Source organism: Jaculus jaculus, chromosome 6, assembly GCF_020740685.1.
Source record: "Jaculus jaculus isolate mJacJac1 chromosome 6, mJacJac1.mat.Y.cur, whole genome shotgun sequence".
NCBI classification, from domain to species: domain Eukaryota; kingdom Metazoa; phylum Chordata; class Mammalia; order Rodentia; family Dipodidae; genus Jaculus; species Jaculus jaculus.
The window spans coordinates 118133748-118161621 of record NC_059107.1 but is presented as its reverse complement, the minus strand read 5'-3'; positions in this window follow the sequence as shown (position 1 = coordinate 118161621).

Sequence of the window (27874 nt, the reverse complement as noted above, 5' to 3'; positions counted from 1 at the left end):
TTTGTCCTGACCTAATACAAACTATTTTTTTCTTAACATTCTGAAGGTTTATTCTTCCCATGTAACATCAGAGTGGGTCTCAGTCTCCATTGTTATATCATTTTTTTAAATGGATATTTGATGCTAAGACTAACAGCTACTGAATGGAGATGGAATACATGGTTTGAAAAACAGCAACTGCTGAAAAGACCAAGCTGCTTGAAGTAATTGCGAATGGAATTATTTCCTCCACAACATATGTCTGTCCAATCTCTTTTTAAAATCTATATTGGTAGCTAGCAAATAATAGGTTTTGCTTATTCATAAATGTTAAATTGTGATTAAACTCTCTCTTTTGCCCTCCTCTCTTCCTTCCCCTTCAGTATTCTGCGTTCTACTTACTGCTTAATGTACTTTCTTCATTCTATATGTTTAATGTCTGAACTTTTATATTACATATGAGGTTATTTTTATGGTATTGTACATTTAGTATTTTAAATTTTCATAATGTCATAGCATAAAAACTTCCAAATCTGAGGAAAAGATGCCTATTTAAGTATAGAAGAAATTTTGGTATTTAAAAGTCATAGATTGCTATTATAAAAAAGTTTCCATGATGGGATATCTTCTAGAGGGTTGTTGGCCAGGGAGGTCTCTGTTGGCCACAAAACATTATAGGTTATTGCCTAGGTTCTTGGTTGCCCATCAGAAGTAGATTATAAAACCTTATTGGGGAAGACTCCATAGGCTTGAGCTGCAGGCCACTGTGAAATTAAACTGAAGCTGAGCTGGAAGCCTCTTCCCTGTTGACTAGGTGGCAGGGTCCTGGAAATGCCTATGAAAATGTTTGTTGTGTAGCACTAAATCATCATCTATGTCCGTACTTTGTAGATTTGGTCTCTTTTTTTTTCACTTTTTTTTTTTTTTATTTGACATACTCAATGTGTAAACAGCACATGTTGGCACCATCCTTGTCCTCATCCTGTCCCCCCGCCCCCCGCCCCCCGCCCCAGGGTCTCTCCTCATTGGGATGCCATTATCTCCATGGGGATTGTGGGTTATGCATTGTGGGGGTAGCCATCAGTTATGGGGATGAGGCATAATGTACCAACTTGTGGCTCTAACAGTCTTTCTGCCCCCTCTTGTATGAATTTCCCTGAGCCATGTTGGGTTGGGTCTTTTAATAGAATCCCTCCCCCCCAGATCTTGTATGTTCTGCAAATATGTTTTTTTTTTTTAAATTTTTATTAACATTTTTCATGATTATAAAATATATCCCATGGTAGCAAATATGTTTTTTTATCTTCGTCACTGAGTGAATGATCTAAGTCATTTTCCTTGCTTCTTAGACTTACTGAATGTTTCATTTAGAGTATGTCAATTTGATTTTAAGCCTCTTCTATCTCTTTATTATATTTTATTTTTATGTCCTGCATTTATTTCTATGTTTCTATCTTATTCAACTATATTTTTATGTTCTATTGTAATTCATTTAAAACTTTGCATTGTATCTTCTATGTACCATCATTCTTTTAATATATATATTTTTTTGGTCTGGGATTTCATGTTATAGGTCACTACTGTGAGATTAGACATATTTGGAAGAGCTGTGCTGCTTTTTTTTTTTTTCTTTTTCAATTTTTCAAAGTAGGGTCTCACTCTGCTCACTCTGGATCAGGGTGACCTGGAATTCATTATGTAGTCTCAAGGTGGCCTCAAACTCACAATGATCCTCCTACTTCTGCCTCCCGAGTGCTGGAATTAAAGGCATGTGCCACCATGCCTGGTTGCATTTGATTTTTAATTGCTTGAATGTTTTTAAATCCCCTTTGTGCTTTTTTTCTTTTTCTTTCTTTCTTTTTTTTTTTTTTTTTAGGTATGGTCTCACTCTAGCACAGACTGACCTGGAATTCACTCTGTATTCTCAGGGTGGCCTCGAACTCATGGCAATCCTCCTTCATACCTCTGTCTCCTGAGTGCTGGGAATCAAGACATGTGCCACCACACCAGGCTTCTTTTATGCTTTTAATGGAAGTTTTTGAAATGTTCAAGAGGGACTAGGTTGTTGTAGGGTAGATATGTTGTTTTATTATGCTAGGTCTAGAGTTTATCCCAATAGTTTAGACCCTCTCCCCATGTGTTTGGGCACTAGGATAAATCTCCAGTACTCCTATGAGCATGGAATACTGTCTGAAAAAAAGCAATCATTATCAAAGGGTAAGCTCACTATGAAAGTACAATAATAGTTAATGGAAGGTAATCACTCCTTAAAATCCAGTCATTTTAGGAAATAAAAGAAACTGATAGTACTATGTGTATAAAGCATTAAGTTATGATGGGTATGAGTGGACAGGAACAAAAAGTAGAGTAAGATTAGTGATTAGTATTGGGTTGTGTGATAGCTTGAATATTTTCCCCAGTAGAATCAGGAGTTTAATAAAACTTCTTGGATTTCAGCCACCTGGCTGGGAGGATCTTAGGGTACAGCCCTAAGGTGTGCTGGTGAATTTGAAATTCCAGTCTAAAGATATGCAAAGTGCTGGAGTTTCTGAAGTATGCTGCTGTTATGGCTTTGGGATTTTCTGGCTTTGTGCTGTGTGGTTTGGCTTTTGGGTTTTTCTGGCTTGGGGCTTTCTTCCTCTCTGCTTTGATCTGTGAAAGCAAGACAGCTTCTTCTGCCATTATAGAACTTCCCATGGATCTGTAAGTTTCAATAAAAATCCCTTCCTCCATAACTGTGCCTAGCTTGGGAGTTCATCTCTGCCACCTGAAGCTGTCTACTACAGGTTGATAAAGAATAGAGAGGGAAAATTAGACTGGGAGAATAATGGGTTTAAGAGGATAGATGAGACAGTTCTAACTAGGATCTTAATAAGGGTTAGTTTGGTAATAAGAATTGTATAGAAGTAATGAAGGAATTAGGACACATATTGGGATCTTTTTCATTTAAGTAAAAAAAGCCTGGTTTTCACTATGTTTGGCCTTTACAAAAGAGACAGACTGCATTTAATGTTTAGGAAGATTATTATCTTGGTATTATGCATAAGAAGATGTTCAACATTGACCTTAAATTTCTCTACCTTGGGGACTATGCTAGGAATACCATGGGTTGAAGTGTCTTTTCCAGGTTAATGGAATTCCCTTATAAAAATTCATATTTGTTTTGCAGTGAGTTACATAAAAGTGATTGCTTTGTTGCTGCTTTTCCTTTTCTTGAAGTCTGTATGAAATATGAAAGTATAAAAATCAAATTAACTGCAGATAATTTTCTACCTAGAAATGTCAAAATGCTTTTCATATATGAATATTATATGGTATAGTTAGAAATGTGACTGGCTATCTTTATGTCTCATTATTTAGCATAAAGGACATTATAGTATGTAATTCTACTTCCATGCAATGCAATGAAATGGAATTTAGATGGTGACACTCATCCAAATACTAAACTGGGTTATCTTTAGATTACAAGAGTAAGAAATAGAGAGAATATTTTTCATATCTTCTTTTATAATTGAATTTTCAAGAAGGAAAGCTGAATTATTCTAGAAATATAAAGTGAAAATAGCTTTTGTGAAATGCTTTCATTGGTTTTTATCTGGAACATTGAAAACCTAGGCTTAAAATGCTTAGTCTTAATTCTGTCTCCATATCTAATCATAATTCCTACTTGTATAATCAAATCCAGTTAAGATAGACTCCATATTTTTTTTTTTTTGAGGTAGGGTCTCACACTAGCCTAGGGTGACCTGGAATTCACTATGTAGTCTCAGGGTGGCCTTGAACTCACATCAATCCTCCTACCTCTGCCTCCCGAGTGCTGGAATCAAAGGTGTACACCACCATGCCCAGCAAGAATTTATATTTTAACAACCTTTTTCTTATTCTGTTTATGAACACTAAATTAGAAAAGTCTAATTTGAATAGTACCATCAGGAATTAAAATAAAAATCTACAAGGGGTCGGGATGGTTGTTCAGTGGGTAATGTGTTTGTAATTATGAAAATCAAAATTTAGATCCCTACCACCCATGTAAATGTCAGTGATCAAGGAAGACACCTGGCATCAACATTAGGCACCAAAAAACATACACACACACAAACGTGTGCATCATACTTACATATTCAAAAGAAAAAAAAAAAGAAAATCTAGGCCAAATCTAATATAGGACCAAAATTAAAATTGTTAAGAAAATACTGGGATAAAAGGTGCACCTATTTTAGTGCGAACTATATACATACTTACAGTGTATTTTGATCACAGTTTCCTCCCATGACCTTATTTGTCCTCCACTCATTTACCCTCTGCTGAATAGTGTTCTCAAAAGTTGCAATTCTTAAGGCAGAAAGGTGAGGGAGATAGAAAATTACAATTATACAGATAAATTTAAATTGCATTCAGATAGTTTCTATTAATTAAGTGGTACTTATCCATTTGAAGATCCTATCTTTTAATTGTTGGGTATAAGGGACTTTTATATTTTTTTTCTTTTGTGCAGTTGATAAAATGAATTTGAACTAATATGTCAAAGGAATAACGCCTGAGTTATACTGCAATGTGAACACAAAAATGAATGTTCTTCCACTTGTCTTTATTTTTCTAATAGTCTGACATGGATTTTATATTGCCCACCATACTTAAAATATTATTAGAACGTTTCCTGTCAGTGGTGATAACTATCTGCTGCTATGCTAATTTACCAGAACCTGATACTTTTGCTCTTTTCAATATAGGAAGGAATGGATTGCCTTTAATAAATCAGATCTCTGCTGATTTCTCCTGGACAGCTGGCATTTGTGTTTATAGCCTTAACAGGATCACACTAACATCTGGGCTTGATGAATGGGTCTGTGTGTATTGTAGTTCCTTCTACAGAACATGTTCAGAGGTTCAGAGAGCTAGTGAAAAATAAATAATAAACACAGAAGCAGGAGTCACATTTTATTGCCAGATTTGAGGGAAACACACAGACAGCCTATAAACCAGTCTCTTCATTCCCTTATATCTTCTCTTTGACTAGTCATTCAGTTGACTGCAGAGTCTGCCACTCAAAAAATCTCCAGGCTTATAACATATCTTCATTCTATCTTATTATTCATTTTATCAAGTGAATATCATGAATATTGAAAGCTTCTATCCTTCAAATGCCATTAAGACATAGCTTCTAGAATCAAAGGCTTGACTTGGATTTGATGGGTAGTATAATATCTACTTTTAATTTAGAATTTTTTTGTTTGAAGAAAATTTTATGAAATAAAAATTTAAAACTTTAGAATAGTACTAGTTTTTAGAAGAGTTCTATGTAACTTAGCTTAGATCTTAGAAGAAATGTATGACTATAATTAGCACCTGTTGCACTGATGTGGACTTTCATTTCTAAAGGTTGGCTCATTTTTTTTTTTAAATTTTTATTCACATTTTCCATGATTACAAAATATATCCCATGGTAATTCCCTCCCTCCCCACCCCCACACTTTCCCATTTGAAATTCCATTCTCCATCATATTGCCTCCCCATTACAATCATTGTAATTACATACATACAATATCAACCTATTAAGTATCCTCCTCCCTTCCTTTCTCTTCCCTTTATGTCTCCTTTTCAACTTACTGGCCTATGCTACTAAGTATTTTCATTCTCACACAAAAGCCCAATCATCTGTAGCTAGGATCCACATATGAGAGAGAACATGTGGCGCTTGGCTTTCTGGGCCTGGGTTACCTCACTTAGTATAATCCATTCCAGGTCCATCCATTTTTCTGCAAATTTCATAACTTCATTTTTCTTTACCACTGAGTAGAACTCCATTGTATAAATGTGCCACATCTTCATTATCCACTCATCAGTTGAGGGACATCTAGGCTGGTTCCATTTCCCAGCTATTATAAATTGAGCAGTTTGGCTCATTTTTTGACATAGTAGATGAAGGACCTTTATGAATATAACCATAGAAGCATGATAAGATTAAATGAATTAAAATTTTAGGGCTGGAGAGATGGCTTAGTGGTTAAGCACATGCCTGTGAAGCCTAAGGACCCTGGTTCGAGGCTCAATTCCCCAGAACCCACGTTAGCCAGATGCACAAGGGGGCGCATGCGTCTGGAGTTCATTTGCAGTGGCTGGAGGCCCTGGCGTGCCCATTCTCTCTCTCTCTCTCTCTCTCTCTCTCTCTCTCTCTCTCTCTCTGCCTCTTTCTCTGTCTCTCTGTCTGTTGCTGTCAAATAAATAAATAAACAAAAAAATTTAAAAAAATTTTATCTGCATAAACTAAGAGAATAAATATAATCTACATAAAGACTAATTCTATGGCTTTTCTGTTATTGTTTTGAGGTAGGATCTCACTGTATCCTAGGCTGACCTGAAATTCACTATGTAGTCTTAGGGTGGCCTTGAACTCATGGTTATCCTCCTACCTCTGCATCGCAAGAGCTGGGATTAAAGGTGTGTACCACCACACCTGGATCATTCTATGGCTTTTAACATAACAACTTACTAAATAAAATTAAAATATATTAAATACACACACATATTAGAGAGTAGTAGCTGTTTAAATAGTAAAAATAATTAGGGATCAGGATAAACAAATTAAAGTGTCTTCATGCCAAGGGTGCATTATAAATACTCTCTCACTAAGCCCTCTATTACCTATAGAGTGCATATCATTTCTGCTTTGTTGATGCAGACAGTTGGGGTAGATATTACATTCTTCTCCAATTTGTATCACTCACTTCTCCTTCCTAGGATTTCTATCTATAGTTGACTTCCTGTAAAGTTATGCAAATTCCACTGCATCTCTTAAAAGTATCTATCTTCTTTTATATAAAAACAATATTAGGGCCTGAGAGATGGCTTAGCGGTTAAGGTGTTTGCCTACAAAGCCTAAGGAACCATGTTCTATTTTATAGATCCCACATTAGCCAGATGTACAAAGGTGAGGCAAGCACAAGGTCACACATGCTCACTAGGTGGCACAAGCATCTGGAGTTCAATTGTAGCAGCTGAGGCCCTGGTGTGTCAATCTTCTATCTCTTCTCTCTTTGTCTCTCTTGTCTTTCTCTCACTCACTGTCTCTAAAATAAAATAAAAAGAAAAAAAAAGAAAAACTATCTCATATACTTGGTTTTATGAAATTATTTACTGGCATAATATTTTGAAATATATTCTTTGTGTTCATGTAATTGAGATAAAAATTCTGTGGTAGGGCTGGAGAGCTTGCTTAGTGGCTAAGGCACTCTCCTGCAAAGCCTAGGGAGCTTGCCTGCTAAGCCTAAGGACCTAGGTTTGATTATCCAGTGCCCGCATAAGCCAGCTGCACAAGGTAACACATGCATCTGGAGTACTTTTTCAGTACCCAGAGTCTCTGATGCACCTATTCTCTACCCCCCCCCTCTCCCTCTTTCTCACTCTCAAATAAAGAAAAAAATGTTTTAAATTCTGTGCTATATGGAAATGTATTTTCAAACATAATTTCTTATGCATTTTATTATTAGCCTAGTTGTTTAATTTTCTCCTATTTTCCTTCAGATATTATTTGTTTTAAATTATAACATATTTCAACTCATTGCATATATTTTCTAAATATGTAATCATTCTTCTGTGGAGGCCCAATTAAATTATTATCTCAAAAGTATACCACCTTTGGTAGTGGTAAGAACACTTAAAATCTACTTCTGTAGGAGTTTCCAGCAATGTATTTTAATTATATAGAGTAATCATGTATGATTACTCTTATGTCTCTGAAATTTTTACTTTATATTTTTGTAATCCATCCACCTATGTATCACTCACTTATGTCATACTCTTATCTATTTCTATTCATCCATCCATCCACTTGTCTACTATATATTTGTGCAGTGGATTTCTAATTAATATTGAATTGATAACATGAGTAAGAATGTGGCATACACTCATTTTTGCTGATCTTTGGGGCCAAGCACATTGGAGTTATGTTTTTGTCAGAAAATAATGCAATCTTTTAGTCATGAAAATACTACGTTCCAAAGCAGATTGATATTATAGACTTTTTAAAATTAGTGAAATGACAAGAGAAACAAGTATTAAAGAGAATTTACTGGTTCAATTTTAAGTTTAATGATATGTGTACTTAAAAGAAGTACATAAATATGGAGAAAATGAGAAACCTAGCAGCAATGAAGTCATGGACAATATTTTTCCCAATGAGAGTCATCATTTGAACAATGGGTTTTGCTAACATGGACTTATTCTCCACAATACAGAAATGTTGATGATTATGTTAGTGACAAAGCCTGTTTGTTACCTCTTCACTCATTCTTGTGATCACAATAGAGGAAGAGAGGCCAAGAATAAGAAACTTAAAATAAATTGGAAAATATATTACTAGAGTGAAACATTTAGATCCTTAAGCTTCAACTTACCCTTTTTTTTTTTTTTTCTTTTGAGGTAGATTCTCACTCTAGTCAAAGCTGTCCTGGAATTTACTGTGTATTCTCAGGGTGGCCTTGAACTCACAGTGATCCTCCTACCTCTGCCTCCCAAATGCTAGGATTAAAGGCGTGCCCCACCATGCCTGGATTTCTTTTCTTTTTTTCACACAAGTATATAATGTACTTTCATCAGCTTGATCATCCATTATTCTCTTATTTTCTTCCATTCTCACTAATCTAATGTCATTCCTCTTCTGAGCTAGTCCCTTTTTACTTTCACTTCTTTTCCTCACACATAGTGATCTAATGAGTTAAATTCAAGTTCCCTACATGGATGATTATTAGTGGGGCTCCCTAGGACCCTACATAGAACCTTCCAGCACCATGGCAACTAATCAGCAGGTAGGGTGCTTTTAGGTCAGTTCTAGCTTGGTTTGTCTATGTGCCATAACCATAGCTTGTGCTATCTTCAGCAATAGAGCCTTAGTATCTAGTTATACTTAGCAAGCAAGAGCTATGGAAGTACCCTGCATTGTTTAAGAAGAAGAAAGAGAAGGAGGAAGAGGAGAAGAAGAAGAAGAAAAAAAAAAGGAGACAAAGACAATGTTATTGACCTTAGTCTGAAACTCTCAATATATCAGTGAATTATCTATAGTATGTGCAGTTCCATGGGCAGGAAGATATTTTATATTTTTGGGGCCAAAATTTTTGCTATTACAAACAAATTCTTGGTTATCATATTGAAAAATTATCCCCAAAATTTGAGTGTTCTCTTTACAAACATACAAGAATTTTATGTTGTAATTAAATATTTATATATTTAATAACAATATTTTAAAATATGTATATATTTTCATATTCTTAGCTTTTCACTTTTTACTGAGTTATTTTCTGGTCTGAATTTGAGACCCTTTGCTACCTTACCAAATCACTGTTTCTTTCCCCTACTAACTGCTATTCAATTTGAATTTCTGCTGTGCACACCAGAGACAGTCATTATATTACTTGCCGGTTTCTTAGGTCATTTAAAAAATAGTTTATTTATTTATTTGAGAGAGAGAGATAGGAATAAGCAAATAGAGCAAGGAAGAGAGAGAATGTGCATGCCAGGACCTCTCACCCTGAAAACAAACTTCAATATATTCACCACCTTGTGCATCTGGCTCACATGGGTCCTGAGGAATTGAACCTGGCTCCTTTGGCTTTCAGGCAACATCCTTAGCCACTAAGCCATCTCTCCAGCACTTAGACCAGTTTTGAATGTGAGAATTATTTCTCAAAATTCTTTTTTTTTTTGTTGTTTTTTGTTTTTCAAGGTAGGGTCTCACTCTGGTCCAGGCTGACCTGGAATTAACTCTGTAGTCTCAGGGTGGCCTTGAACTCATGGTGATCCTCCTACCTCTGCCTCCTGAGTGCTGGGATTAAAGGCGTGCGCCACCACGCCCGGCCTCAAAATTCTAACAATGGTTCTATACTCTTGACTCTTATTAACTTCAAAAAATACTCATAAACCAGAGGTTTTATTGGTTTTCAAAAAACTCAAGCATATCTCCTTATTTTGCTCTTGTTAGCTAATCTTCAGACCATATTTCAGGACTTTATTTGTATTAAATTTCTTCTTAGGTGTAATTTGTCATTCAAACTTGATATAATATTTATCCTTTGCAAGTTATTTTCTGCTCCTTCATAAAGCATATGCTTTTTTTTGATCCTTAATATTTTTTCTCAATTTTTATTAACATTTTCCATGATTATAAAAAATATCCCATGGTAATACCCTCCCCCCAACTTTCCCCTTTGAAATTCCATTCTCCATCATATTCCCTCCCCATCTCAATCAGTCTCTCTTTTATTTTGATGTCATAATCTTTTCCTCTTCTTATAATGGTCTTGTGTAGGTAGTGTCAGGCACTATGAGTTCATGGATATCCAGGCCATTTTATGTCTGGAGGAAGCACAAGTTAAGGAATCCTACCCTTCCTTTGGCTGTTACATTCTTTCCGCCACCTCTTCCTCATTAGACTCTGAGCCTTGGAAGGTGTGATCGAGATGTTACTCAGTACTCCAGTCACTTCTTTTCAGCACTATGATACCTTCTGAGTCATCCCAAGGTCCCTGCCATTTGAAAAGAAGATTCTCTACCCAAAGTGAAAGTAGCATTAATATAAGGGTATAAATATTAAGAGACGTGCTTACTGGGCAGTTTGATAAGCAGAGTATATACATTTTTCCATACATCAGCAGATGTTACACCCCTAGGGCTCATGACTACCCCTGTTTTAAGTTTTCAGTATCAGGGATGTGTTTCCCCCATGGAGCGGGCCTCCAGTCCAATTGGAGGGCATTTGGTTTCCACCATGAAAGATCTGCCATTATTGCACCCATTGGCTCATTTGGCCTGGCTGGCCAATTATAAGGATTGCAGTGTCCACTGTTGAGTATCTTCACTAGTGGTATCCCATTGAACTACATGTAGGATGGCTTCTTCCAGCTTTCTGTCAGCTGTCTACATGGAGGAGGTTATCAGCTCAGTTTAGCAGGATTTCTCAGTGGCCTTGCAGCCCAAGTATGTGGAGTCTTCAGCAATAGGGTCTTACCATCTATTCCTGGTGAGAAACCAAGGGCCTCGGCAATGGCCTTTAATGTTTTAGGGGCATCAGGGAAGCCTAGGTATCCCTCAACAGATGAGTGGATAATGAAGATGTGCCATATTTATACAATAGAGTTCTACTCAGAGGTAAAGAAAAATGAAGTTATGAAATTTGCAGGAAAATGGATGGATCTGGAAAGGATTATATGAAGTGAGGTAACCCAGGCCCAGAAAGCCAAGCGCCGCATGTTCTCCCTCATATGTGGGTCCTAGCTACAGATGAATGGGCTTCTGTGTGAGAAGGGAAAAACTCAGTAGCAGAGGACCGTAAGTTAAAAATGAGATATAAAGGGAAGAGAAAGGAAGGGTACTTAATAGGTTGGTATTGTATATATGTAACTAGAAGAATAGAAAGGCCCAAAGTGAGGTCAGGGGAAGACATTGAGTAAAGGAAAGGTGGAGGGAGGGGTAATCAAAATCTAAAAGGATACAAATAAATCATATGAAATCCTCTGGTTTCAGACAATGGAACACTCAGGAGCCATAGATCGTTAGAAAATTTTCAGTGCCAGCGATGGGATACCTCCAAGCATATGTTTTAAATAATTTTGATCTTGAATATTTTTGTATATGCAGTCATATATTATGCTACTATACACACACACACACACACACACACACACACACACACACACACACTTTATCCAATAGCATAAATTCTCTTGTTTATTTAAAATTTAAATATGTGGGGGTATGTGCATATGATTTTCATGGACATTTCTAAAATTCTTGATGAAATGTAGGTAATATTGGAGCACACAAAATTTGTAGTCTGAGTTTGAATTTATATACTGGTGGGTTTTTATGTTTTGTTAATGACATCTAATGACTTAGAAAGTGATAATGATACCATAGGCAATTTACCCCACTGGTTTATATTTATAATTTCATCCTTTGTGCTCCTGGTTGGCCAACAGATTCATTTGAATTTGAGATGTCCATCCTTAATCTTATCTGTGAGCTTATTTTATTTTCCTTTCTTTCCTTTTCTTTTTGAAAAAAAAGTTTATATCAGGCTTACAGTTTTGAGGGGAAGTTTCATCATATCAAAGTAAGCAGAGCATGCGTAAAACAGCTGGGAGGCTGCATAGAGAGTGAGCTGAGCTATGGTAAGCTGGGTTGGACTAACAAATTTCAAGGTCCACTCTCAGTGACATACCTCTTCTAGCAAGGCTTCATCTCTTAAATGTTTCATCAGTGGGTGTCCCCTACAAGACTCACTCACAAACACTTGAGACTATGGTGCACATTTTACTTTCAAACCACCACTTCCCACCCTCAACTGTGTAGCCTCAATTGGCCTTGAATACCTGATCCTCCTATCTCTTCAGCAATTTCCTATCAGCCTATATAATCACAACTGGCTTCATTATATCTGAAGACAGGAAGCAGAAAGTGATGAATTCTGATGTTCATCTATCTTTTTCCATTTTATTCTGTCCCAGACCTCAGCCCACGGGTGGGTGTATCATCCCACTTCAATCAACCTAATCTCGAACACCCTCACAGACATGTTTAGAAATTTGTTTCCTATGAAGATTAGTCATTAACAGTCTATCCCTCATCAACTAGATGTTCAAATATATCACTGCTAAGCCACTCTTTGTTTCTCAATGATTATGACCATCTTACAATGCAAAATGCACAGTCCAAGATCAAAAGTCTCCATGTCTTTAAGAGTCTTAACACGGTTGAAAAGTCTCTTCTGAGACTCAAAGCAACTGATTAAATGAAAGCCATAAAAATAATAAACAGTTACATCTTTCCAATAAACAATGGCACAGAGTAAATATTCCCATTCAAAAAGGAAAGAAAGGGGGCATTAAATGGAAACAGACTAAATCTAAATCTAAACACAGGATGAATATCAAGTCCTGTAGTTCCATGTTATGCATCTGGGCACATGATGGAATTATTTGTGCTCCAAAAGACTAGGGTAGTCCCATGCTTCCAGCTCTGCTGTCTGTAATGCTATGGCCTCTCATATGGACCAGCTCCACTCCTATATGGCAGGTTTTCTTGGGGGATGTCCCCAGTCCTGGCACCCTTAACATTTTCAGGACTCCATTATAACTCCTACTTTATGTTCATGTAATAGCTTGTCAGGGCATCTTTGCAAAAACAACAAAAAAAAAAATCCAACCCTGCAATACATGGTCTGGCCAGGCTTCCATGGCTTTCTGAAATCATGGTGCAAGACTTCATGATCTTTTCAATATTGCATTTTTTATACCTCCAAAACCAGTACCACATGGATGACACTTCAATGTTCAGCTATCTGCTTGGGGTGGACATCTGGTCCCTCTGGGACCAAGGATACAACCAACAGTTGTATCAACTTTTGTGTGCTGAGCCTGAGGAAAAATGCATCTCTACAGAGAAACTGACCATAAACAGAGCCAACATTCAACCACAGAATGGAGAAAATCATTGCCAGCTATACCTTCAAGAGACTGAATATCTAAAATCTACAAAGAACTCAAAAACTAAGTAATAAAAAGATATCAAGCATATCACTCAAAAACAAGGGCAAAGAACTGAACAGAGAACTCTGAAAGAATGAATTATATATAAGTAGCTAATAATTATTTAAAGAAATGTTCTATGTCTTTAGTCACCAGGGAAATGAAAATTAAAACAACTTTGAGATTTTATCTTACCTGAGACAGGAGGGCGATCATAAAGAAGAAAGAAAGAAAGAAAGAAAGAAAGAAAGAAAGAAAGAAAGAAAGAAAGAAAGAAAGAAAGAAAGAAACAAACAAAGAAAGAAACAAAGAAAGAAACAAAGAAAGAAACAAAGAAAGAAACAAAGAAAGAAACAAAGAAAGAAACAAAGAAAGAAACAAAGAAAGAAAGGACAACAAATGTTGGTGAGACTATGAGGAAAGAGGAACCCTTATTTCACTGTTGGTGATAATGCAAGCACATACAACCACAGTGGAAATCAGTTTGGAGACTCCTGAAAAAGTTGAAAAATGGTTTATCATCTTACCTAGCTATTCCACTCCTAGGTATCTACCCTAAAGACTTCACTCTTAACTTCAGAGATACTTGTTCAATCATGTTTATCACAGTTATATATGCAATATCTATAAACTACAATCAACCCAGATGCCCATCAAGTGATGAGTGGATAATGAAGATGTGGTATATTTACACCATGGAATTTTACCCAGCAGTAAAGAAGGAAAATTTAAATAATTGAATTTTCAAGAAAATGAATGGTCTTGGAAAATATAATCCTAAGCAAGGTCACCCAGACCAAGAAAGGCAAGCGTCATATGTTTACTCTCACATGTGGCAACTAAACTGGACCAGCAGAAGAGGAGTGTAAAAGAAAGTAAGCATTAGGAGTATGCATATATAACTAGAAAGAGAGCAGGAAAAGGAGGAACAAGGGAGGGAGGAGAGAGGGGAGGCCAGACAAAAAAAACATAAAGGGAAAGAATATTGGAGTGAGAGTCTTGGGGGGACGGCCAGGGAAAGGAATGGATGGGAAGGGGTCACACAAAAACGAAGAGTAAGGTAGTCAGCAAACAGGGACCTTTCCCCTGGAAACTGGTAGATAAGATAGAACTGTCAATCAAGGGGTGTGGACAAACCTGACAGAAATGCCCAGTATAAGGTAGAGAAAGCTTAATCTTTAAACCATGGGCTCTGACTTGTGGATCCCAGGGCCAGATCTGGGTTAACTCACAAAATAAGCAATTGGCCACGGTGAGCTCTTCTATTCCCCATAACAATGAAGGCCTCTGGTTGGAGAGATGGCTTAGTGGTTAAGGCGCTTGCCTGCAGAGCCAAAGGACCTAGGTTTTTCTTCCCAGAACCCACATTAGCCAGATGCATAAGGGGGCACACCTGCCTGGAGTTGGTCTGCAGTGTCTGTAGGCCCTGTTCTCTCTCTCTCTCTCTCTCTCTCTCTCTCTCTCTCTCTCTCTCTCTCTCTCTTTCTCCCTCTTTCTCTGTCAAGTAAATGAGTACATTATTATTTTTTTTTCTTTGCCAAGCACTTTGTTTCCAGACTGAGCTAAAGGTATGGCCCTATTGCTGAAGACAGTGCAGGCTGCCATCTCAGAACACTGAAAGACAGCATGAGAAATGAGGCAAGCCAGTTCTCACCTGGCAAATTTCCATGGAGCTGGAAAGTGCAATGGGGGTTCTGGATGACAATGGCCAATGACAACATGAATAAGCATGAGACTCTGCAAGCTACACAATCCACCAGCCAGACAAGAACTACACTTACGCAATAGTGGCACACAGCCTTTGTAGGTAACCAACTGCCTTCTGATTGAACACGAGGCCTGCTCATCCAGAGAAAACTCATAAGTGATATTGGAAACCAAGTCAGCACCCCAAGGCCAGGAAAGTCGCAATACCCTTTCCTGTACAAGTTGAGTGGGTAGCCTCTTCTACCAGCTCTTTAATAAACCACAGTAATTTATGACCTCATGCCTAGGGATTATGTAATATCCATTTTAAGTCCAAACACACTTCTCTTAGAAAATTAATTCTGGGGCTGGGGGGATGGCTTAGCAGTTAAGACATTTGTCTACAAAGCCAAAGGGCCCAGGTTTGATTCCCCAAGACCCTGGTAAGCCAGTTGCACAAGAGGGTGCACTTGTCTGGAGTTCCTTTGCAGTGGTGGGAACACTGGAGTGCCCATTCTCTCTCTCTCTCTCTCTCTCCCTCTTTTTCTCCCTGTTTCTCTCTGTGAAGTGAATAAATAAATAAATGAAAAGAAAATATAAAAAAAAGAAAACTAATTCTTGGAAAAATTAGTTCAAAGACATTTGTTTTGAATTTAACTTTCCTAACTTTCTGTTAAATGTGACTCCACTTTTCTTTCTCCTGTCTACACATTTTATTTCTCATGATTATGCAAATATTGTTGTATCCTGCACAACTCTTGTTAATTACTTGGGATTTAATTTCATCAAGCAATATTGCTTGAACTTCATTTAGAATAACTATATGAGACCTAATATATTGCACATATTTTGGGATTCAATTCTTTCTTAATATATTATTTCCTCAGACTAAAAATTATATAACAAAATTATGGTTGAGATAAAAGCTAAAAATTGGGGCTGAAATAGTATCATTTGTTCCTTGTTGCATATACTTAACTAAACTTTAGGAAGTTTTCTTCATTAATACATGTCTATGCCTTCCCTTTTCCTAGATCATTTACTTTCATAAATGTGCACTTGTAAAACTTTTTATTTGCCTCTTGGAAATACAAATCCCATGCCAACTTTTTAACAGTTTTATAAACCAAAAATGGCTTTATTGAGGTCCCGGGAGCTATCCTTTTGAAATAATTAAGAAAGAAAGGATTCCTCTTTTACAGTCTTTGCAGGGAAGAACAAGACTTTAGCAAACTGCTAAAACCTTCCCTTACTTTTCTTTTTTTTTTTTTTTTTTTGGTCTTTTGAGGTTCGGTTTCACTCTAGCTCAGGCTGACCTGGAATTCACTCTGTAGTCTCAGGGTGGCCTCGAACTCGTGGTGATCCTCCTACCTCTGCCTCCCGAGTGCTGGGATTAAAGGCATGTGCCACCATGCCTGGCCCTTCCCTTACTTTTCATCAAAACACTCATCTGCCTTTTGTTCAGGGGAGTTAAATAGAATCTCTGTCCTCTCTTGCAGCCATTTTGAACCATTTAACTTATGAATTTTTCTTCAATATCACCAACTGAGCTAACTGCCTTTTAAAAAAATATGTATTTATTTTCGAGTAGAGAGAGATAGAATAGATACAGACAGAGAAAATGGGCATGTTGGGGTGTCGTTGTTCAGACCCTGCAAACAAACTCCCAGACATATGTATCCCTTTGTACATCTGGCTTTAAGTGGGTACTGGGGCAATCTTCTTAACCCATGAGCAATCTCTTCAACCATAACTTACTTTTCCAATGGTACACTGTGTGTCAAATTGTTCATACATGTATTTGTTGATGATAAAATCAAAGTAACAGTGCTAGTACGGCTCCTGATTTTCAGATCACCAGAGTTCAGATAAATTTACAAATTTAGGGTCCTATAACAAGAGACAAAGTTCAGATGTCAACCCAAGCAGACAGCTTCAGATCCATGCACTTGTAACTTTAGGCTAATATATATTTCCTTGCATGTAATACCATCATACAGCAGGCCACTTTTCTCTTTTCCAAACAGAATTTATCTCCCAAGTTACTCATGCATATGTTTGCAGATATTTTCATAACTGAATTCAGTGGAACAATATGACAACTCTTCAGTTATGTCTTTCCAAGGGATTTACATTCTTCTTGCAGTCTCCATATCCATCTTTATTCTTATCTGGTCATCATCTTCCTCAAAATTGAGGTTCATTTATTTCATGTCCAGTATTTCCACTTCTAGCTATCACAAAATTGAAAATGACATAGTCCCTTCCTCCAAAGGTTAAACAGCATGTGTTCATTTTCCAAATAAAGTAATGAGGCATAAAAGGTAAATTGCAGCAGCCACAGCGACACGATCAGTTTGCTGATAGGGGAAGTTTTTAGTAGTAATATTGATGGTTCTGTCTGTCCAATTTATTCTTTGTCGGAAATGACAAAAGACAATAGCCTCGTGGCAAGGCACTAGACCATTCCAAACATCCGTGGTATGTAAGCTGATCATCTCACACCCTTGGGCATTCATGGAATGTTAGATTATTTGGGCTTTCATTCTTCACTTTTACCTTGTTTAACTTTTTCACTTTTGTAAGAGCAGTTCTCTCAGAACCTTATCTGAATTTCAAATGATATTAGTGTACATAAATTGAGGTAGACATGTTTTAGCTTGTCTGATATTCACTGGTGATTCTTTAAAATGTGTTGTCTTGTTTATCTTTTTTGAGGGAAAGCTTGATAGATTTCTTCATTCACCAAAAGAATCCATATTTTATTTTCACTTTTTTTAGAGACAGGATTTCATGTAGCCCAGGCTGGTCTTAAACTAGTTACATAAACTAGGCTTTTCTTGACCTTGTAACAGTATTCCTGCCTTAAACGCTTCAATGAGGAGATTACTAAAACACCTTCCTTCACATTTTAATCGGTGTTGTAGCTTGAAGATAAAAGTTTGTATAATATTAAGTATATATCACTCAGCTTAAAAAGATAGATATTAGCAAAGTACAAATATGCATAGTTGTAAAAATCTTGTAATGAAATAAATTATTTTGTATGCTAGGTGAAAAACTGTAAAAACTTTTAAATACATACAAATGAACTCACTTTGATCTATATAGTCAATGACCTACCCAACAGCACATTAATAAAGGAAAAAGATAGCTGACTTTATACATACATACATACATACATACATACATATATATATATATATATACACACATATATATATATATGTGTGTGTGTGTATATATATATGTATGTATATATGTATATATGTATATATACACACACATATATATATATATGTGTGTGTGTGTATATATATATGTATGTATATATGTATATATGTATGTATGTATATATATACATTTGGTTATGTAAAATATTTCCAGCCTTTAAAGAAATCTTAATGAAAGCATACACTGAAATAAAACAGGAAAGTAGAATATGTAAGAAAAAACTGCTAGATAAAGTTTAATATAACAAGCTAAAAATCTAATTTTATGGAAAAGAAGGAAACCTCATTTGAAGACAGGAAATGTCCTTTTTAAAAATTACAAGGTAAATATCCTTCTTTAGAATTTAATAAGCTGATACAAATCAGCACTTTAGCATTCTACCTAGGACTGGAAAGCAAAATTGTCTTTCTGAACAAATTACTGACACATAATTACTCATTCTTAAAAGAAATCATTAACATGGCAGAATTTTCTACTGCACATTTGCTTAGTTTTGATATCTATCTTGAAGAGTATAATTTAATGAAAAATATTCTGTCTTCCCTAGAATTTAAGTAATTGTGAAAGTAAAAAAATTCAAGTTTGGCTGGGTGTGGTGGTACACACCTTTAATCCCAGCACTTGAGGGGCAGAGGTAGGAGGATTACCGGGAGTTCAAGGCCACCCCAAGACTATATAGTGAATTCCAGGTCAGCCTGGGCTAGAGTGAGACCCTACTTCGAATAACCAAAAAAAAAAAAAAAAAAATCAAGTTTGAGTTTGAGTGAATACATTTGCTGAACACAAAGACATACAAAATATGACATATAGAAATTCTGAATTAAAATAACACACATAAAATTTCACTGAATTAAAAAGTACAATGCTGAAGATTAACAATCCTCATTTCAAAATTAAAATATTGTTTGAACTTTTATTTTCAAGTCTTTTCTTCTTTTGCCTATTCTTCTCTGACCCTGAAAAATATGATATCTCCATAGAAAACAAAGAAAAGCACTTGATCTAAAAGGAAAATGCATGAAGAGAAGGAAATGTGGGTATGAACAAGTCAGAGACTATGGGGATGGTGTTTGAATTATGTACTGACTGAGGATGTGAAAAATCTTTTCCTGTATTTCAGAAAGAAAATTCTTTCATGTTGTGACCTGTGGTCACTCTTTACAACCTCACTTTAGCTCAGACCTTTCAAAAGGTCATTTCAGACAATTTACCATTACTGTAACTATACCTTAGATAATAATTTATTCTTCTATATGATGTCATTACTAGCTAAACAGACATTATCTATCTTCTATACTATATTACTGAGGCAGAAATGAATGATTCCCAAAAAGCACTCTATGGGTAGAGGCAGAAGGAGAGTCTTCTTATGACAAATAATGAGACATTTTCAAACCACCAAAAAGATGTTGATTGTTCAAGTTGCATGAATTTTTAATAGTCATTTAGTATATTGGTATTTATTTTCTACCAGCATGTCACAAAATGTAGTTCCATTCAATTTTAAAGCCTATTCTTAGTTCACAAACTAAATTTCTTCATAAATATTATAATTATCAAAAATCTATTAGACACATAAGATATGAACAGAATTTTTAAATAAGTGTCTAGAAGTGGAAAGCAGTATTAAAATACAAATAAGTATACTTTATGGTATCACTAAAGGAATGAATAAAAAGAAGAAAGCAGACCTTAGAAAAAGCAATTTAGGACTGGGCAATGATTTAGTGTTAAAGGTGCTTGTCTGCAAAGCTTAATGACCTAGGTTTGATTCCCCAGTACCCATGTGAAAACCAGATGCACCAAATAGCACATGCATCTAGTTTGTTTATAGTGGCTGGAGACCCTGGAACACCAATTCTTTCTGTCTGTCTCTCTCTTCTTTTTATCTCTCTCTCTCTCTCTCTCTCTCTCTCTGCTTGGAAAATAAATAAATAAATGAATAAGTAAACAATACTTTAAAAAGAGAAAAAGTTTATTCTTAATATAAAATACCTTATATCTTTCTCCAACTATGTACAGTATAAATGTATGTATAAATTTGTTTTATATGATAATTCACATTCACCGTTTCATTAATTTTCTCTTTTTAATTATTTTTACTCTTTATTTTCTTATTAGTGTCCATGATATCTATGTTGACAGGACTATCAGACTAGTTGAGCAAGCACTTGTGTTATATTCTTTAAAAGATTTAAGAAGATGCCATTGTACTTCATTGTAGACATTTGAGAGTGTTGAAATTTCCTGTGTGCTGCACATTGCCCAGAGCAGCATTTTTACTCATAATTCAATAAGCGTTCATCATTGTTAACCAAGTGTTGACATGGTACCAGTCATGTTCAGAGTGTTTATTAATTTAATTTTTAGTAAAGCTGATGAGGTATGGGTTGATACTACATCCATCTCATTTTGGATATCTGGAGACCAGTCAAATGAAATAATTGCTCAAGGAGATGTACTCACAAATAAAAGGAGCCAGGATTCATACCCACTTAATGAGAATCCTGGCAACAGTAGTTTATAGATCAAACATTCAAAAACTCAATAGAACTAATATATTGAAACAGTATTTTCCCAGGAAAGGTGGTGCACAACTTCAATACGAATGCTCTAGATTCTGAGCTTGGAGGATTGCTGTGAATTTGAGGCCAGTCTTCAGCTCCTAGGTGAGTTCCAGGACTAGAGTGAGAAACTACCCCAATAAAACCCAAATAATCATTTTCTTCACAGGACAACAAAAATTTTTCAGAATCAAAATCTCTATGCAATGATAATGATGCATTTTATAAAATGATTTATGCCTTATGATAAATACATAAGAACCCAAAAGTAAAGACCTGGGATGTGGAGATTTCTCAGTGTGCAAGGCATTTGCTATATAAACATGAGGAACCTGAGTTTGTATTCCAAGAATGCATGTAAATGCTGGCTGTGGAGACAGTAGATCCCCAGGGCAAGCTGGACTATCTACATAAGAAAAGGGAAGGAATGAAGGAGGGATAAAAGAAAGGAAGGAAAGAAGAGAAGAAAGGAAGAAAAAAAGTGGGACTTGTAACTAAGGATAGTCTTGAACTCTTGATCTTCCTGGCTCTACCTCCCAAGTGATGAAAATGTAGGCATGCTCCTTCAGGCATGGTTTTATGTGGTGCTAGGGTATCAAACCCATAGCTTTGTGCATGCTAAGTAAACACTACCACCTGAGCTACATCTTCACATTTATATACGTGTATGATGTTGTCAAAAAATAAAGACAAAGAGAAACTGGGTCTAGTTTCCTTTGAGAACAGGAGAAACACACACACACAGAGACAAACACACACAACTTAAAACTAGCTTGGCAGATTTCAGACAAGGTAGCATTCACAGTATGTCATGGTTACTACTTATATTGCTCTTGTTCAGGTTTACAGGTTAAAAAGCAATAGCAGAGCAGAAAGGCACAGAAAATGTGCTGTTTGACAGGGTAAAGAATAAATTTAATGTTATGGATGAGGTGGCTGAGGGACCAACTGTAATTCACAAAGAGCACAAGCATTACTAGAGGCAAATGTGTTCTGCATCAAAACAATAGGAAATGTGTCCTGAGGGAATGATGTAACCCATCAAAGGTGCCATATGTTGAATATTCTAGTTGATTAAAAACCCTGAAGTGGCAGGTGTTTTCTGTTCAAAAAGTGTCTCCTGGGAAAATGGTCCCTAGAAGAACACAGAAGATGCAGATAGGAAGGAATGGAGTCATCATGCAACTGTGGCTAAAATGGGCCAGACTATATTACTAGGGGCTCCTAGAATTTGGCAATGTTGTCCATGGCATAGTAGCTTTGATGGTGAGAAATATTCAAGATTGATGGGGTTCATGGAACCTACATTAAGATTCAGCATCCACAAAAAGGAAGCCTTGAAAGACTCCAGGGAATCCAAAATTCAAAGGACACCTCAGTATGCTAGAACCGTGGGCATGTACTAAGAAAAGGTTCACATGTGAGGTGGAATCCACACATGAAAGAGAGTATGTGCACCACATTTGGTGAAGGTGTAGGAACAGGGCCACTCAAGCCTTTGCTGCTGAGATGTTTACAACCTGAGCCCTGATGCTAGCTATGGAACTGGATTTTCCTTCAGTGCTTCATTCTGAACTTTCCTTGCTAAAACCCCATTTCCTTTTGGAATGGGAAGGTTATTTTGTGCCATATTTTGAAAGCATATAAACTGTTTGGATTTTATATGGGCTTACAGTTGAGAGATTGTCTTGGTCATCTCAGAATGTACTTTAGACTTAATAGTTTTGATTAATGTTGGGACTGTTAAAGACTAAGAGAACATTTAGACATGGACTGATTTTATTTACTTTATTAAATGAAATATAACCTTAATGTGTGGTACTGCAATGCTCTGATTCAAAGTGATGTGTTTAGGTATAAAGGTAGCAAGTGATTGACTATTGGTGGTCAATCTTTGTTGTCATTTGGACTGTCATGGAAGCACATACATGACTGTGTCTATGAGCACATTTCCAGAAAGGTTTAACTGACCAGGAAAAACCCATCATGAATGTGGGTGGAACCATCCCATGGTCCTTGGTCCTGGATTGAATAAAGAAGGAGAAAATGAGCTGAGCACCACTATTCATCTGTCCCTGCTTCCTAACTGTAGACATAATGTATCCAGTCATCTCATGCAACTTCCACCACAACAAGAGCCTCTCTCACTGCCACTCTTACCCACCATGAGAAACTGTACCCTGATCCTGTGAGACAAAATAAGCTCTTCCATCCTCAGTTGCTTTTGGGCACAGTAATGAGAAAATTTAACTTATACCAAAGTAGAATTGAATGAATAATGTTTTGAAAATATTGGTTTTGAGTCTCAGCAAATAAATTTGATCTTCCAGGTTAAGGGACTCTCCTTTGCCCTCCTGAGTCCACTTTGCTGTCCATCATAGGAGGTCATGTATATCCTGCATGTATCTAAAACTGCCGTGTTAAAGACAAATAGAAGCAGCTTCAGGAAATGCATTGTAACTGAACATGCTAGGGGTTAAATATAGTACATAGGACTCAATTAATATATGCTGTACAGATGAGGGAGATGGTTGCCTGGTTGAAAAATCAGTACAGATTAAACAGGGTTCATAAAGCAAAAAATCATGCATTTTTCAGCATATGTCAATTTTGTGAAAATTCACAGAAAACCAAAATACAACTATCTTAGTCAGTGGAGAATTTTATTGCTGAAACAATATTTCCTCATTTCATGCCACTGCTTTATTGAATTCTGCAACATGGCCTCTAGCTGGAATTGGGCAGTGAAGAGAAGCCATAAATAGCTGCCTGGCTAGCTGTTTAGTTGCTGCTTCAGCCCTCATTGTAACTGAGGCCCCACAGTTCTCCTGACCTGTACACACTTCAAAGCCACAGCGACCATCACCAAATACCGTCTCAGTTTCCCAAAATCCTAGTGTAATGGTAGGAGTGCTATATGGAATTTGTCAATATAAGAATATATATCTATATATATTCTTACACAGTGAAAGAAAAATCTGCCCATATAAAGTAATGAGTCAAAAAAGGCACAAAAATCCCACATATTGCATTATTAGTGCTGGGATTTAGTGTGGTGATATTAAAATGATATTTAAATTCAAAGCACAAGTATGATATAATCTCATCTTTGACCTTTTACTTTACCCAGGTCAGTATAAAGTTACATACAGAATACAGTAAAACATTCATTCATCTCAATCCATAGGGCAAGGATTAAATGAAGATTTCAATAGAAGTGACTTTCTCTTGCTAGATATAATGGGTCCTGACACCAAAGACTTTCCCTGGAGGACTGAAGGGAACCTGGCTTCATCTTTGATCTTAACATTTCCAGGGTCCTAAGATGAAGTAAGAAAAGTGAAGGACAAATGACAATAAGATGCTCTCTTGTACCAAGTTGGTGGGCAGGGAAATCACAAAGAAATTTATGCCTGAATTAATTGTCTGTGTTTTTCCCCTGTCTAACCACTGAAGCCACCAAAGAAGCTAGGCTAAAAAAGGAGTCACTCATAAACATTCCTTAGAATCAGAAATTTTAGAAAGCTAACAATACATTACACGTCATGTGTAGACAAGGGCAGAAGGAGAGACACTTTGTAGCTGAAACATAAGTATAACAATAAAGTGAAAATGATTCAATAATATTTATCCTATAAAACTTTGAAATATGTGTGAATTTTGTTGATTTGAAAGTTGAGCAATTGTAAAAATCTATACAATATATTTATGTTATAAAACCAAAAATCACAAAGGTAAGTAAGATAATTAGATGATTTACCTATAATAGATTGATGATTTTTTAATTTATAGCTTTATATATTTTGTATCTGAAATATTATTTAACGTTTCCAGGGTATGAACTGTGTCTATTTCTTTATTATTCTATAATTCATATGTAATGGAGACATTCAATGAGCAAACCAGCATTTGTGAATGACAGCTATCACACGCAAGTGCTGTGTGACATATAGGAGAAAAGTAAAGGCCAAATGACAATTTTCTTAAATTATTGAATTAAAGCCTGAATCTCTTCAATATAGATACAGCATTTCTTTATCGTATTGCTAAAGGCTATTTTAAAAGATTAAATACAAGGCTGGAGAGATTGCTCAGTGGTTAAGGTGCTTGCCTGCAAAGCCTAACAAACTGATTTCAACTCCCCTGTACCCACATGGAGCCAGATGTACAAAGTAACACATGCATCTCTAGTTTGTCGTAGCTGGAGGTCCTGGCATGCTTGTTCTGTCTGTCTCTCTTAGATCTCTCTCTACTTACAAATAAATAAATAAAAATATTTTTTAAAGTAATACAGGCTTAAGTTATTCTATCTGCAAATTACATCTTAGTTCATTTAACCCTCAGAGAAATTCTTTTTCTTTTATGTCCAAGGGAGCAAGTAGAGAGGAAGTTTTGGGCTTATTGACCAATTTATTGCAATTGTTTCATGGTGTATGAATTTATTTCCTAAAAGTATTTGTGTACATAAAGAACATAATGATGTTCTTGTTTATCCTCTAGAAATTGCACTACTTTCTATATACAACTTTAGTTTTATTTTGATTTATTTATTTGACAGAGAGAAAATAAGGATGATAGATAAAGAGAAAGAGAGAGAGAGAGACAGAATTTGTGTACCAGGGCCTCTATTCACTGCAAATAAACTCCGGATGAATATGCCACCTTGTGCATTTGGCTTATATGGGTACTGGGGAATCAAACCTGGGTCCTTTGCAGGCAAGTGCCTTTACTGCTAAGCCATCCCTTCAGCAAAAAAATTATACTATTTTTGATTATGTGTTACAAATTGATATATTTTTTAATTAATTATTTATTTATTTGAGAGTGACAGACACAGAGAGAAAGACAGATAGAGGGAGAGAGAGAGAATGGGTGTGCCAGGGCTTCCAGCCTCTGCAAACGAACTCCAGACGCGTGCGCCCCCTTGTGCATCTGGCTAACATGGGATCTGGGGATCCAAGCCTCGAACCGGGGTCCTTAGGCTTCACAGGCAAGCGCTTAACCACTAAGCCATCTCTCCAGCCCACAAGTTGATATTTTATGCACACATATATATGCATATATATAGTATGCCATGAATATAATAGTATTTATTGTGATACATTGAAAACCAACTTTATATTTAGGAGCAGTTTTCTAGAGTATCTCTTTAGTTCCATTAAGTTTACAAAAGAAATTATTTTGTTCTATCTGTCCATATACATTACGTGGGTTATTGCAGAGTTATCACAAGCTTAGAATATAGTATACTGAATTCTCATTTTTTTCTTTATTTAAAAAAAGTTCCTGTAAAGCTTAGTAAAATATTTTTAAGAGAAATTTCCGATAAGGAATTTGTATCCACTTATATAAGTAGCTCATAGAATACATCAGTAAAAATGAGCAAAAAAAAAAAAAAACCAAAAAACCCTCAACTCACATAATAATAAACAAAAAGACTGGACAGGTTTATTAAAAAAAAACTATATTTTATTGCTAGTAAATAATATAAAGATGCTCAAAGCAATTTTGATAGAAATTCAAGTAAAGAGGGCAATGAGTTAATATTGTAAGCCCACTCACATAGCCAAGCAACCAGGTAACATCACCAGGGACTAGAGAAAATGTCAAATATGTCAACCAGCAAGAACCATCACATGTTTTTAACAACAAAAATGCAGTGCTTTGGAAAAGAGTTTGAAAGCATCTAATAAAATTTAACATGCACTGAAAAGATGAAATTTAACTTCTGTATATTTATGTACCTAAGAAAAATTAAAACACATGTCCACACTAAAATCCTGTACTCAGTGAGACATAGCAACTTTATTTTTTTGTTGTTGTTGTTTTTTTCTTTTTCGAGGTAGGGTCTCACTAGCTCAGGCTGACCTGGAAATCACTCAACAGTCTCAGGGTGGCCTCAAACTCATGGCAATCCTCTTACCTCTGCCTCCCAAGTGCTGGGATTAAAGGCGTGTGCCACCACACCCAGGTAATTTTATTCTTAACAAGCCTAATTTCAAATAACTCTAATTTCTGTCATCTAAATGAATAAATAAACACAGTGTTGTACATACATAAAATAGAAAAATACTCAAAAATAAAAGGTATGGTTAGTGATATATGATAAATATGTTAACCCTAAGGGGAATCAAAAAGACCAGAATCAGAATGGTTGTTGTTAAAATTACTTATTTATTTATTTGAGAGAGAAAGAGGCAGAGAAAGGGAGAGAGAGAATGGACATTTCAGGGCATCCAGCTACTGCAGACAAGCTCCAGACATATGTGCCACCTTGTGCATTTGGCTTATATGGGTCCTGGGGGATAGAACCTGGGTCCTTTGGCTTTGCAGGCAAGTGCCATAATGGCTAAGTCATCTCTTCAGCCTAGAATGGTTCATTGCTAATGATATTGTTAAACCACAAAAGTATAAACCAAAAAGTTAGTAATTACTTGCCAGAGAGTTGTTATTGGAAAGCAAGAGTTTGTGGGAATTTTACTGACAATGGAAGTAAAGATCTGTATGTATCTTGTTTATTTTTATGGAAATCCACACATTTTTCAGTCATTAAAATGTACCCTTAAAAAGAATGAATCATGTGAATTATAAATGTTTTCTTACCTAAATCTTTTAAGAAAGAAGTTCTGACAAAATTCACATTGAGTTGAACAGTGTCTTTCTCTGTTCTTTACATGGGAGATAATTTCTCACCCTCTCAGATATCCCAGAGCTATGATGAAATCTAGCTAATTCTTGCCTAGTTGACCATAGTCAGGAACAATCTTCTTGGGTTTAACTACTTCTGCAGATAGGGTAATATATTAGTTGCATTTCTTGTTGATGAAACAAAGTGCCTGAGAAAAGAATTTAAGGAAAGAAGGGTTTATTTTGGCTCTTAGTTTCAGTCTATAT